This window comes from Medicago sativa, chromosome 2 (assembly GCF_051527215.1).
Source record: "Medicago sativa cultivar Bolivia chromosome 2, Bolivia_mono, whole genome shotgun sequence".
NCBI classification, from domain to species: Eukaryota; Viridiplantae; Streptophyta; class Magnoliopsida; order Fabales; family Fabaceae; genus Medicago; species Medicago sativa.
The window spans coordinates 82,984,902-82,996,020 of NC_140750.1; the positions used below are offsets into that span (position 1 = coordinate 82,984,902).

Genomic DNA, 11,119 nt, shown 5'->3' on the forward strand with positions numbered 1-11,119 from the left:
CAACCGTCAGGTTGTATTGTAGACACGTGGTGACCGTAGGTTTCCCTGAAGTTACCTATAGCTTAGGATTTAGGGGAACTCACTGAGACACTCATCCCAATCCTTATTTGTTTCAGATATCAGTTTGGACGTCAAGGTAGCAGCCGAATGGATTTTTCAGCAAGAGTTCGTTCGTATTAAAGCATGAAGAACATGGATCTCAAGGATGTATTATTTTCAAATTAGACAAGTTATGATGTATTGATATTGTACGAACGCGTTTTGTTGTATATAATTCATTCGAAAATTTTTTATGTTGTATATTTTAATGTATCCAGTACTAAATTCAACGCACGTGCTAGACTTTCTAGATACGTCTGGTATGAGTGTTACAATTTTTTATTTGAGTTTTGATTTGATACTATAGAGTATTTTTCATGCTGCATGTCTCTTTTCAAAGGATGTATTCTAAGCGATGTAGCAATTCAATCTCGACTTTTACTTTTTAAAAGACAAATATATTAAAGACACCGTGAAAACCACTTTTATTTTTCCTTTGAGTTTTGATTTGATACTATTGAGTATTTTTCCTGCTGCATGTCTCTTCGCAAAGAGTCCTGATACGTCGACCACCTTACGTGGACAAACACCCCATACCACTCTTAGTTGGCATATTTAACAATTTTTTTTTTGCCTAATCCATGTCATACCAAAAAAAAAAATTGGCTTCTTTCCTCTGGTTCATTCAGTCCAGTTTCTCTCTCTCTCTCTCTCTCTCTCTCTCTCTCTCTCTCTCTCTCTCTCTCTCCTCCCTCTCTCTCCCCCCTGTTCCAGTTTTTCGCCGGCGAGAAGAATTTCGCCTTCAATCACTTTACCTTCTTCAATCAATTCAGTAGGGTGAGAAAGGGGTTATTGATGCTCGCGACTCTCTATCTCTCTTTGTCTCACGTCTCGTTCGCTCTCGCTCTCGACGGCCTTCAAACTCTCTGTTCTTCTCCAATTCTCTGTTTTCGATTCTTGTAAGTTCTATCACCTTCTTCAGCGCTAACTCCTGATTCATATTCCATACATAAGGTTATTAGGGTTATATTTGTGTTTTTGCCTGTGTTTTTCAATTCCATGTGATTGCATGTGTTCAATGTCAATTCAAATTGAGCTTGTTCAATATTTGATGCTGATTGTAAGTGATTACGTTTATTCTTTTGGTTTTGTCAATTTTAAATTTGTGAAAGAACACAATTGATCTAAGGAAATGTTGGAAATGCTAAGGTCAATGTTGACATCCCTGATGCTAAGGTTATATGTTTTAATTATTTGTATATCACAAATTATCGTATGAAAACTATATCATTTTAAGCCAACCTGTCATGTAAAAATTAGATAACCAAAAGAATGAGCAATGCGATTACGCCTGAACAAATCTGGTTACACCTTTGTAAAATTATGGTTATATGCTTCAGTTAATTGGTTAGTAGAATTATCATTTTAAGACTATATAATTTTAAGCAAATCTATCACTAAAATACCAATTGTGATCAACTTTTAAGTTTCATGCAGTGTAATTACTTTAATTTGATGTTTGCAGATTAGTAAACTTATAGATGAGTAATTTTAACACAGAAAAAAAAAATATTGTTACGCCTTTGTAAATTATAGGGTAATCTTTCTCAATTTTGGTTAGTTTTTGTGAAGCCTGTTAAAGATGAACAATAGTTCACCTCTCACCCATGCTCATTAGTCAAGATTATCTAGTTTTCCCAAATGTATTCCTTTCACATGATTTAGGTGGATAAATAGTAAGAAAGAGATAAAATGTACCTCAAATCTCATTTTTGGATAAAACATGGTTACACCTTTGATAAAACTTGCAGCTTACAAAAGAAGTTGTTTATTGTCAGATGGACGTTAAATGTGGTGAACTAGTGTGCTTCGATGTTCGTTTGGCTTAAAATGTCATTGTTTTTAAACAGGAAGTTACAGTTAACCATAAATTTGGTCTGTGTGACCACAATTTTTCAGTTGTGTGACCATCATTTTTCCAGATTTTTGAATTTGTTCATCTTTAGGCGTGAAAATCTCGCAGCTTATACAAGAAGTTGTTTATGGTCGGACGGAGGTTAAATGAGGTGAACTAGTGTGCTTCCATGTTCGTTTGGCCTAAAATGTCATTGTTTTTAAACAGAAAGTTACAGTTAATCATAAATTTGGTATGTGTGACCACAATTTGATGTTCTGATTTATATAGTCAATACAATTTTCAAGTATGGCCAACATAGTACAATATTCATACAATTACATATCAATTGTCTGTAAAGAATTATTAGAATTAGTTTGATTGAAATTCTTACGTGAAAAATTTCATGCGTTATAGTAGTGTATTCATTTTTTTTTCCAAATACTTTTCTTGATAGAACAAGGATGTATCTGATGCAATTCAGAAGGTTGCTATTGCCTATGCAATTCAGTGAAATAAGCTAAAAATTTCTGATCATGTTATTTTCTACCAGGTAACTCTACTAACTGCACAGTTTTGTTGTTGGCTTCAAGCTTGAGTTCTAATCTTGATTATCTTCGTTTAACTTAAAATTGCACTTCCTTTGTCATAGGGGGCTTTGGAGGATAAAAGAGCCTGTTTGGGTTTAGTGGAATGCATAAATCATAAGCTATTGCCACCATTTCCCGTTCGGCATGAAAAAACTGGTAATTTTTCTATGAGCTATAACATGAACAATTCCATATTGGTGTTGTATTCATATGAGCTTAAAATTGAATGTCATTCTATATAGTTTTATTATCAGATGATTTTGTTGCACAAAACAAATTCACGGTCTTGTTAATGCCAAATGAATTGGACAGTGTCACGTCTCATATACTCCAAGACTTGCAGCACACAAAAACAATACATGATCCTGAGATAAAGGTTTGGCTACCATTAGGCATAAGGACAAAGAAGAAAGGTGGTGGAAAGAAGAAAATTGCGTCTTTATTTTATTTCTCCAGGGAATATTCTATTTTCATACTTGAAGCTTTTCATTGGCCTCGTGGAAGGATAGAAAATGGAGATATGATTTACAAATTGATTATGTATCTTATGGTGATGTCATTTTATTTTGAAAGATAGAAATTAGAGATAAGATTTATATTGTTGGGAGTAATGAAATTGGAGATATTATTACATTTTATCTATTATGTATTTTGAATTGTATATCTAAATTTTAATGAGTATTCTTATAAATTTTAACGAACTTTTACGAGGACCAAGCTACCCAAATTTTAATGAAATTGTAAATTTTTTTATTCTCTTTTAAATTTACCAGGACCATGTTAAACCTATATTATTAATGAAACATAATATGTTGTTAGTTACTAACTTTCTTGAACAATACTATAGTATGGTACTCACTAAGCTTGTAATGTACTATTCCTTCTAATCGCACTATGTATGGTTTTATGGTTCTTAAGATAGATATTGACAGAGTATGAATATGAATATGTTTTGTGTGACCACATTTTTACAAATACGTGACCACTATTTTTTTCATAAATTAGAACTTGTCCGTCTTTAGGCGTGATAAACTCGCCGATTGTAAAACAGGTTATTTATGGTTGGAAATGCTTTTAGTGCAGTGATCAAATGAGATTATGCGTTCAATTCGCCTAAAACGAAATTATTTACATCTGAGAAATATAAACTAGCCAAATATATGGTCTGTATGACCACATTTTTACAAATATGTGACCACTATTTTTTTTCATAAATTAGAATTTGTCCGTCTTTAGGCATGATAAACTCGCCGATTGTAAAACAGGTTATTTATGGTTGGAAATGCTTTTAGTGCAGTGATCAAATGAGATCATGCGTTCAATTCGCCTAAAATGATATTATTTACACCTGGTAAATATAAACTAGCCAAATATATGGTATGTGTGACCACATTTTTTAATATGCGTGACCACTATTTTTTCAGAAATTAGAACTTGTCCGTCTTTAGGTGTGATAAACTCGCAGATTGTAAAATAAGTTATTTATTGTTGGAATTGCTTTTAGTGTAGTGATCAAATTAGATTATGTGTTTGATTCGCATAAAACAAGATTACTTATACATGGGAAATATAAACTAGCCAAATATATGTTTTGTGTGACCATATATTTTAAGGTGCGTGACCACTATTTTTTTTCAGAAATTAGAACTTGTCCGTCTTTAGGCGTGATAAACTTGCAGATTGTAAAAGAAGTTATTTATCGTTTGAAAGGCTTTTAATGCAGTGATCAAATGAGATCATGTGTTCGATTCGCCTAAAACGAACTTATTTACATCTGAGAAATATAACTAGCCAAATATATGGTCTGTATGACCACATTTTTACAAATACGTGACCACTATTTTTTCATAACCACATAACTACAATTATTTGTGTTCATATATAGTACAACATTGATACATGAACAATTATTTTTTTTACAAGCAAACATGTATTCAATTAAAGATGGTTATGCATATTAGTACAAGCAGCAAAGACTGCGGGTTTAGGGACATATCCCACCGATGAGTTAGAACCAAACCTTTTTCAACTCCCACTAGGCTATGGGCAGCAACAATCTTAGTTCTTTTAATAAAAATAACAGTACAATTGTACATAGTAGATAAAATGTCTATGCAATCTAGAATAATATTTTATATCTCAACCACCCAAATAAGACCTTGGATACATTTCACCGTGATTTCAGACTCAGTTTCAATGAGGAAATGTCCATCTTGATTTGTTGTGAGGATCCATTGGAGACACCACTGAAGGGCTAATGCTTCGGCCAGAGTAGGGAATAGTTGCCTTCATTCTAGTTTTATTGCAGCAAATTTCAGGACTCCTCTATGGTCTCTAGACTACTATTCTCCATATCATTGTATCATCCTTAAAGCATCCTCCATCCACATTCAAATTCAGATTCATCACACCTGGTGGAGGGGGACACTAAAATTCAGTATCAGTTCTCACTAAAACAGTAGCTACAGGTGAAATAGCTATTTGGATAGGATTCAATTGCTGATTTTGGAGCACCATCTAGTTCCTAACCTGCCAAATCTTCCAGAAAGTGATACAAAAAAATTGAGCTGATAGGTGATCTTTTTTATCATCTAACCATACATCTAGACTTTCAACCACAAATGAGTAAGAACATGATGTCCTTAGGTAATTTGATTGACTCTACTAGCATTGTCGAATAGAACTATTATAACTATATATAACCAAAATTTTGAAGAGTATAACCAAAATTGTACAAAGGCGTAACCATATGTTTTCTTGCGTGCAAAATTGGTAGTCTATAAGTTTATCATACTCATAACAGAAAACTAATGCAATTAAGAGTCCAAGAAACATAGAATATATATCTCTTGATATCTTTGTGATAAATTGCCATAGAATGGTATTGTTTTAGCAGGAAAACTACATATAGCTAAATATTTGAAGCGTGTAACCACAATTTTACAAACGCGTCACCGTGTTTCAAAATTGGTCGTAAGTTTACCAAATTACGTTTTATCATGGTAGTTAGGGTATGTCGGACCATTAAGCTGCGAGTATTACACGCATATGCACAGTAGGACAAGCAACACACACACACAGTTTTTTAGCCAATGCGATTCAAAATAAAAAATAGATTATCTTCATCCACAAAGAAAAATGATGTCTTCATGTCTTTATTGTGATTCAATTAGAACTGCATAGGATTTCTACTTTTCTGAACCGACATTATCTCAATTTAACATTCATTTAAATATGCTTAATTAAATAAACAAATCAAAACATGTCTTTGTTAAAACGATAACCATCATAATCAATAAACCTTATTGAGTCTACCAAATAATTAGGAATAATATGAAGCTACTAAGAGACCAACTCAATCTCTAAATTCATTAAACAAAACCTTCTTTATCAGTAAAACTTGTACATAAAACTCAAAAATTGGAGATGTTGGACAAATGTTGACACTAACTCTACGTGATATCATTTAGAGGAACAACCACAATCAAACTACAAAAATTGGAGAAAACTTATATCCATCAGATCATCCACTAACACTTGAACAAAATCTAACAACCTACCAAATTATTCAACATAATCCAAAATTTTATTAATAAAAATCAAAGTTAGCCTTGTTATGCAGTACTAACATATGTCCATCACTACTATTGCTCAACAACCAATAATCCTACCCAAAGTAATGCACACATCAGTTCATAAATAACTTCACCACAGTACTCTATTGCACAAAAAAAAGCCTGTCAAAGCAACCCCAAAGCACCTCAATAACTTCACCACAGTACTCTATTGCACAATTAAAAGACGTATCAATCAACAGTACTATACTATGTTGTAGCAAATATCACACCATAATCAATGCTTCTTAAGAGTACCACATATGCAGTACTCTATAACTATTGCACCACATTGACAAAATTATATGATTGACAATTAAAAGACGTATCAATCAACAATACTATACTGTCATGCAATTCCAAAAAGACGTATCATAGACATACTTACAAAAATTTATCTGCACTTAACCATATTTTAACATAGACGTAACCACATTTTTTTCCTTCAAATTTCCAACACTTTGACCATTTTTTAACAAAAGGGTGACCACAATTCTTGTGATTAAGAATTTGACACCAACTCTACGTGATAACATTTACAGGAACAACCACAATCAAACTATAAAATTTGGGGAAAACTTGTGATTTTTTACTAACAATAATACAATGATAAATGAATGTTTTCTATGTATAACATGTTTTCTATGTATCACAAAATCAAATGCAATTCTCATCAAGTGCAACCATTAACATAATAAAAGCATCCAAATGGGTAAGGTGCAAAAACTTCATAAATTGGTATAGCTAATTCCAGAAGGCCAAAAACAAATGCACATATTACAGAGCTGTTGAAATATTGTCCATGTTGAAATTTGTGTGCGCAAGAGAGATTGAATTAGACAGTTAGCTACATAAAGTCTAAAGTGGCACCATAATTTATACTATACAAGCTGGTCAATTGAAAACAATACAAGATTTAAGATATACATCACCTTCAACAGTTTGATTCGGCGACGGAGACTATGGCCAAGGTTGAATCGCAGAAGGAGAAGGTTGAATCGCAGAAGGAGAAGAGACCGTTAGAGAGAGTGCGGCCGTCGGAGACTGGGAGGAGATGGCGGTCGGAGATCGGAGACTAGGAGGAGATGGCGGTCAGAGATCGGAGAGTGGGAGGAGATGCCAAGGACATAGAGATGGAGGAGAGCAGAGATCGCGTAGGAGACAAAATATCAATTGGTTTTGTTTCTCAGATCTATTCTTTCCCTTTTTTATCATTCTTCTTTTTTTCTTTTTCAATAAGCCACATCACTTTCTTATTTTAATATTTTTTATTGGCCAGGTAAGGAGTGGTACGAGGGTGTATACCCAAAAGGGTGTTCACCAATCTTTTTCCCTTCGCAAAGGATGATGTATACTAGCAATTACTATCTATATTTTTTATATGCTTTTCAATTCCTCTTTTTTTTTTTCTTTTTTTTTTTTAAAAGGAGTCGTGATATTTTTTGTTTTCTATTGGTTAATATAAGATAATCTTAGCTACTTTCAAACATTTTAAAAAGGACGGCTATATCAAGTTTGATTTCTAGTGGAAACAATTTTTGTTTAAACTTTATTTGCTTTCCGGTCAAACTCTAGACCAATGCAGTGTTAACCGACAAAATACGTATCACATAAATTAATAAAATTAATACCTTTTTCTTATAAAATGAATTATAAAAGTAAAAAGACTAATTATAAATACATGATAAGGGGTGGTTTGAGAGGGAAACCAATTAGATCGTAATCAACTAAATAAAAAGAAAGAAATATATATGATTTGTATGAAATTAATTATAAATCATATTAATTCACAAAATAATAAACAAAACCCTATTAGACACAATATTAAATTGTTCCATTTGGCACCTATGACAAAATTATATGTCATGACATGCATGTTATGTAATCTTTCTTACCCTTAAACCATTAACTATCATAGAGAAATTCAACCAATGTAACCAATGTTAACAATATTAAATTCAACCAATGTAGGATACCACTCCAAATGTCAATAGAGAAATCACAGCTAAATTGTCTAATTAACTTATAGTAAAATGTCTAATTAACATATTCAATGAAAATTTACTTTAAATCAACGAAATTACTAATTTCACAAATCATCCATCCTATAATTATCGAAATTCACATATATATCAAATCACATACTACCTCCGTCCCTAATTATAAGACCCTTTTGAGAATTTTTTTTGTCCCTTTTTGTAAGACCCCTTTTCTATTTTCAACTACATTAATTATTTCTTTACATACATGCCCCTATTTATTATACATCTTTTTCTTCAATCAACAATAAATAACATGTTGAAAACATAAACCAACATCTCTCTTAAAGGATAAAATTGTAAAAACAATAGTAATTACAAACATATTTAATACAAATATCCACTATCTTAATTCCCGTTATTTTTTCAAAAAGGCCCTATAATTAAGGACGGAGGTAGTATTTTAAACTAAATTAATAAAAACAAATTCTTATATTTGTCAATCACAAAAATAAAAAAACCATAATCAATCTTTTTACCGATCCATCGAACTCAAAGTGGATATTAATATTCAATCTCATAACCTATAATTTTCATCTAAATCATGATCAAGACATAGAACACTTACTTGCAATTACTATCTATATTTTTTATATGCTTTTCGTTTCCTCTTTTTTTTTTTTTTTTAAAGGGAGTCATAATATTATGATTTGTTTTCTATTGGTTAATATAAGATAATCTTAGCTATTTCCCAACATTTTTAAAAGGATGGATAAATTGAGTTTGATTTCTAATGGAAACAATTTTTATCTGATCGAGTTTGATACATGAAGACTATGTAGTTTGAAAAGAGAGAAACAATCACTCGTTCTGTAGTAAGGAGTTGCCGTATGACCAAAAGCTTATAAAATTAAAATTATTATTATTATTTGGTGTTGGTTAAAGGCAAACAAGAATGGTTCTATTTTGTTCTCGTGAACTTAGCTCAGTTGGTAGGGAATCTATAATATATGCAAGATTTGGGTTCGAACCCCAAACACCACAACAAAAAAGAAAAATGGATCTATTTTTTAATCTAAACCTTTGGTCGACTAATTATTCTTGTTGGGTTATTCTTACATTTGATTTTGTCTTGTTTGTTGAGTTGTTATGTGGAGATTTCACTCACATGTATTTCTCAATTTTTTTGTTAGGCACATATTATGTTTCATTGGGTTTTTAATTTATTTTGGTTTTTTAAAACAAAAAACACCTTATTCAATTAAATAATACGAAACCATAATACATCATGCTAAAATATTACCGTATTACATTGGTGTTATGGTAACAAATGTCTACGTTCAATCAGTGCTTGGTACAATCAGTAGGCTTGAAAGAGATAATGTTTTTTTTAAGATCATAACCAACCAATAAGTTCTGTTGCACCAAGTTCCCAAAGCTGGCATATCCATTTGGAGCTGGAATGAAGGCAAAGCACACAATCCCCTCATCAATTGGAACAAAGGTTCCATTAGAATCTAACTTAACATCTGCGCTTTTAAAATGAGCCGTAATTACAGGAAAATTTGTTTCTTTTGTTGTGGTATTGTAGCAAAGGCTAAAAAAATGAGAAGGATCGTCAACACGCTCTAGTTTAACCACTTCTGCGACAACTGATTCTAGCGTAGTGTGAAATTCATTTGGTAAAGCAGTCACTGTTGCACCAGAGTCAATTAGGATGTTCTGTGTAGAAGAAGTATTTGTTCCTTCGGATTTGAACCCTCCTGCAAAATTTATTCTTTTATCTCCCACACTAAATGCTTCCAATGTAACGAAGTAATAGCCTTTATTGATACCGGTTAGTTTGACTATAGGAGTAGAAACAACGTTATCACCAGAAACAATAGCAGCATCTCCAAAATTGAGTTTGCTAGAAAAGTTAGACACAATAGGATTGTCAACATAAAAAGGGATCAAACAATAAGAGAATTTTCCATCAATTGAAGATTCTAATTGTTTTATAAGGGAAGTAGGTCCACTTCCAAAGCCAATTACACCGGAGGTTTGGCCATTAAGCGAAAGACTATTGTTGTGTCCACATCCTATCAGGATTTTTGGAAATGAGACACTAGACCCAGAGGTGGAATCTAATGTTAGAGTCTCCACACTAAGATCTCCTTGTGACTTTGATCCATCACCATATCCATAAGTATATTTACAAGCATCTTCATTGTAAGAACACGAGGTATGTTCCACGGAGTTACATATTTTAGATGAGCAGTGAATGTTTTTGTAACTTGAAGATTTTGAAGGATTAAATATAGGAGAGGTTTGGTTGTAACATATATCACAAGGCTTGCATTGAAGCCAAACTAAGTTACTACCTGTATCCATAAGACCGTAGACCTTAAATGGTGGGGTACCAACTGAATAACTCATTAAATATCCACCATGATCTGGGATTAAAGTTGATACATGTGTGTTTGTTGTAGGAAAAAGTTTTTTGTTGAAATAATTGACACGGTTGATAGAACGACGCACTGCATTGAAAACTTTTTTGAATTTAGTTTCTTTTGGTTGATAGAATGGTGATTTTAAAGAGTCATGGTGGATGAGTTCGACACTGAACCCATTGTTTACAGCATGAGAATGAGCATTTAAGTAAGAAAGGTAAAATAAAATAATGGTAAAAAATGAAAAATGTAACATTGTTGCTAGAGATTTGAGTGAAAAGTTGTTAGCCAAAGTTATGTTATTCGACGGCTTTTTATAAAAGAATAAAGATAGGTAGACAGGTGCAAAGATAAGACCGAAAGAAACTAAAACAGGAAAAGTATCGATTATTTATATCCATTCAATCACTGATTTTTTGTGTGTGGAGATTATACTTTTTTTTTTGGTAAAAAAATTATACTGACTTATATTATACCAAATTGTGTTTTTTTTAAGGGACCTAATTTTGCGATTTGATTTTAGTTTTTTTCTTACCGAATATGGTTAATATTTGTTAGTTGATTTGAGATA

At 32.2% G+C, this 11,119-nt stretch overlaps 2 long non-coding RNA genes and 1 pseudogene across 3 annotated transcripts; 1 reads left to right on the forward strand and 2 right to left on the reverse strand.

Annotated features, from left to right (window-relative positions):
• The first annotated feature begins 589 nt into the window (after window positions 1-589).
• Window positions 590-3,240, forward strand: LOC146951578 (uncharacterized). 2 transcript variants are annotated; one of them, XR_015027948.1, is made up of 4 exons: window positions 590-2,186; window positions 2,391-2,486; window positions 2,586-2,679; window positions 2,836-3,240. It is a non-coding gene; the product is annotated as an uncharacterized LOC146951578 (long non-coding RNA). The 2 variants fall into 2 exon arrangements; XR_015027947.1 differs by lacking the exon at window positions 590-2,186 and having other exon boundaries at window positions 2,353-2,486.
• A 1,100-nt stretch (window positions 3,241-4,340) lies between these two features.
• Window positions 4,341-7,058, reverse strand: LOC146951579 (uncharacterized). The gene is made up of 2 exons (XR_015027949.1): window positions 5,053-7,058; window positions 4,341-4,934 (listed from the first exon to the last, which is right to left on the reverse strand). It is a non-coding gene; the product is annotated as an uncharacterized LOC146951579 (long non-coding RNA).
• A 2,319-nt stretch (window positions 7,059-9,377) lies between these two features.
• LOC146951580 (aspartic proteinase CDR1 pseudogene) lies at window positions 9,378-10,814 on the reverse strand (annotated as a pseudogene).
• Window positions 10,815-11,119: the final 305 nt, after the last annotated feature.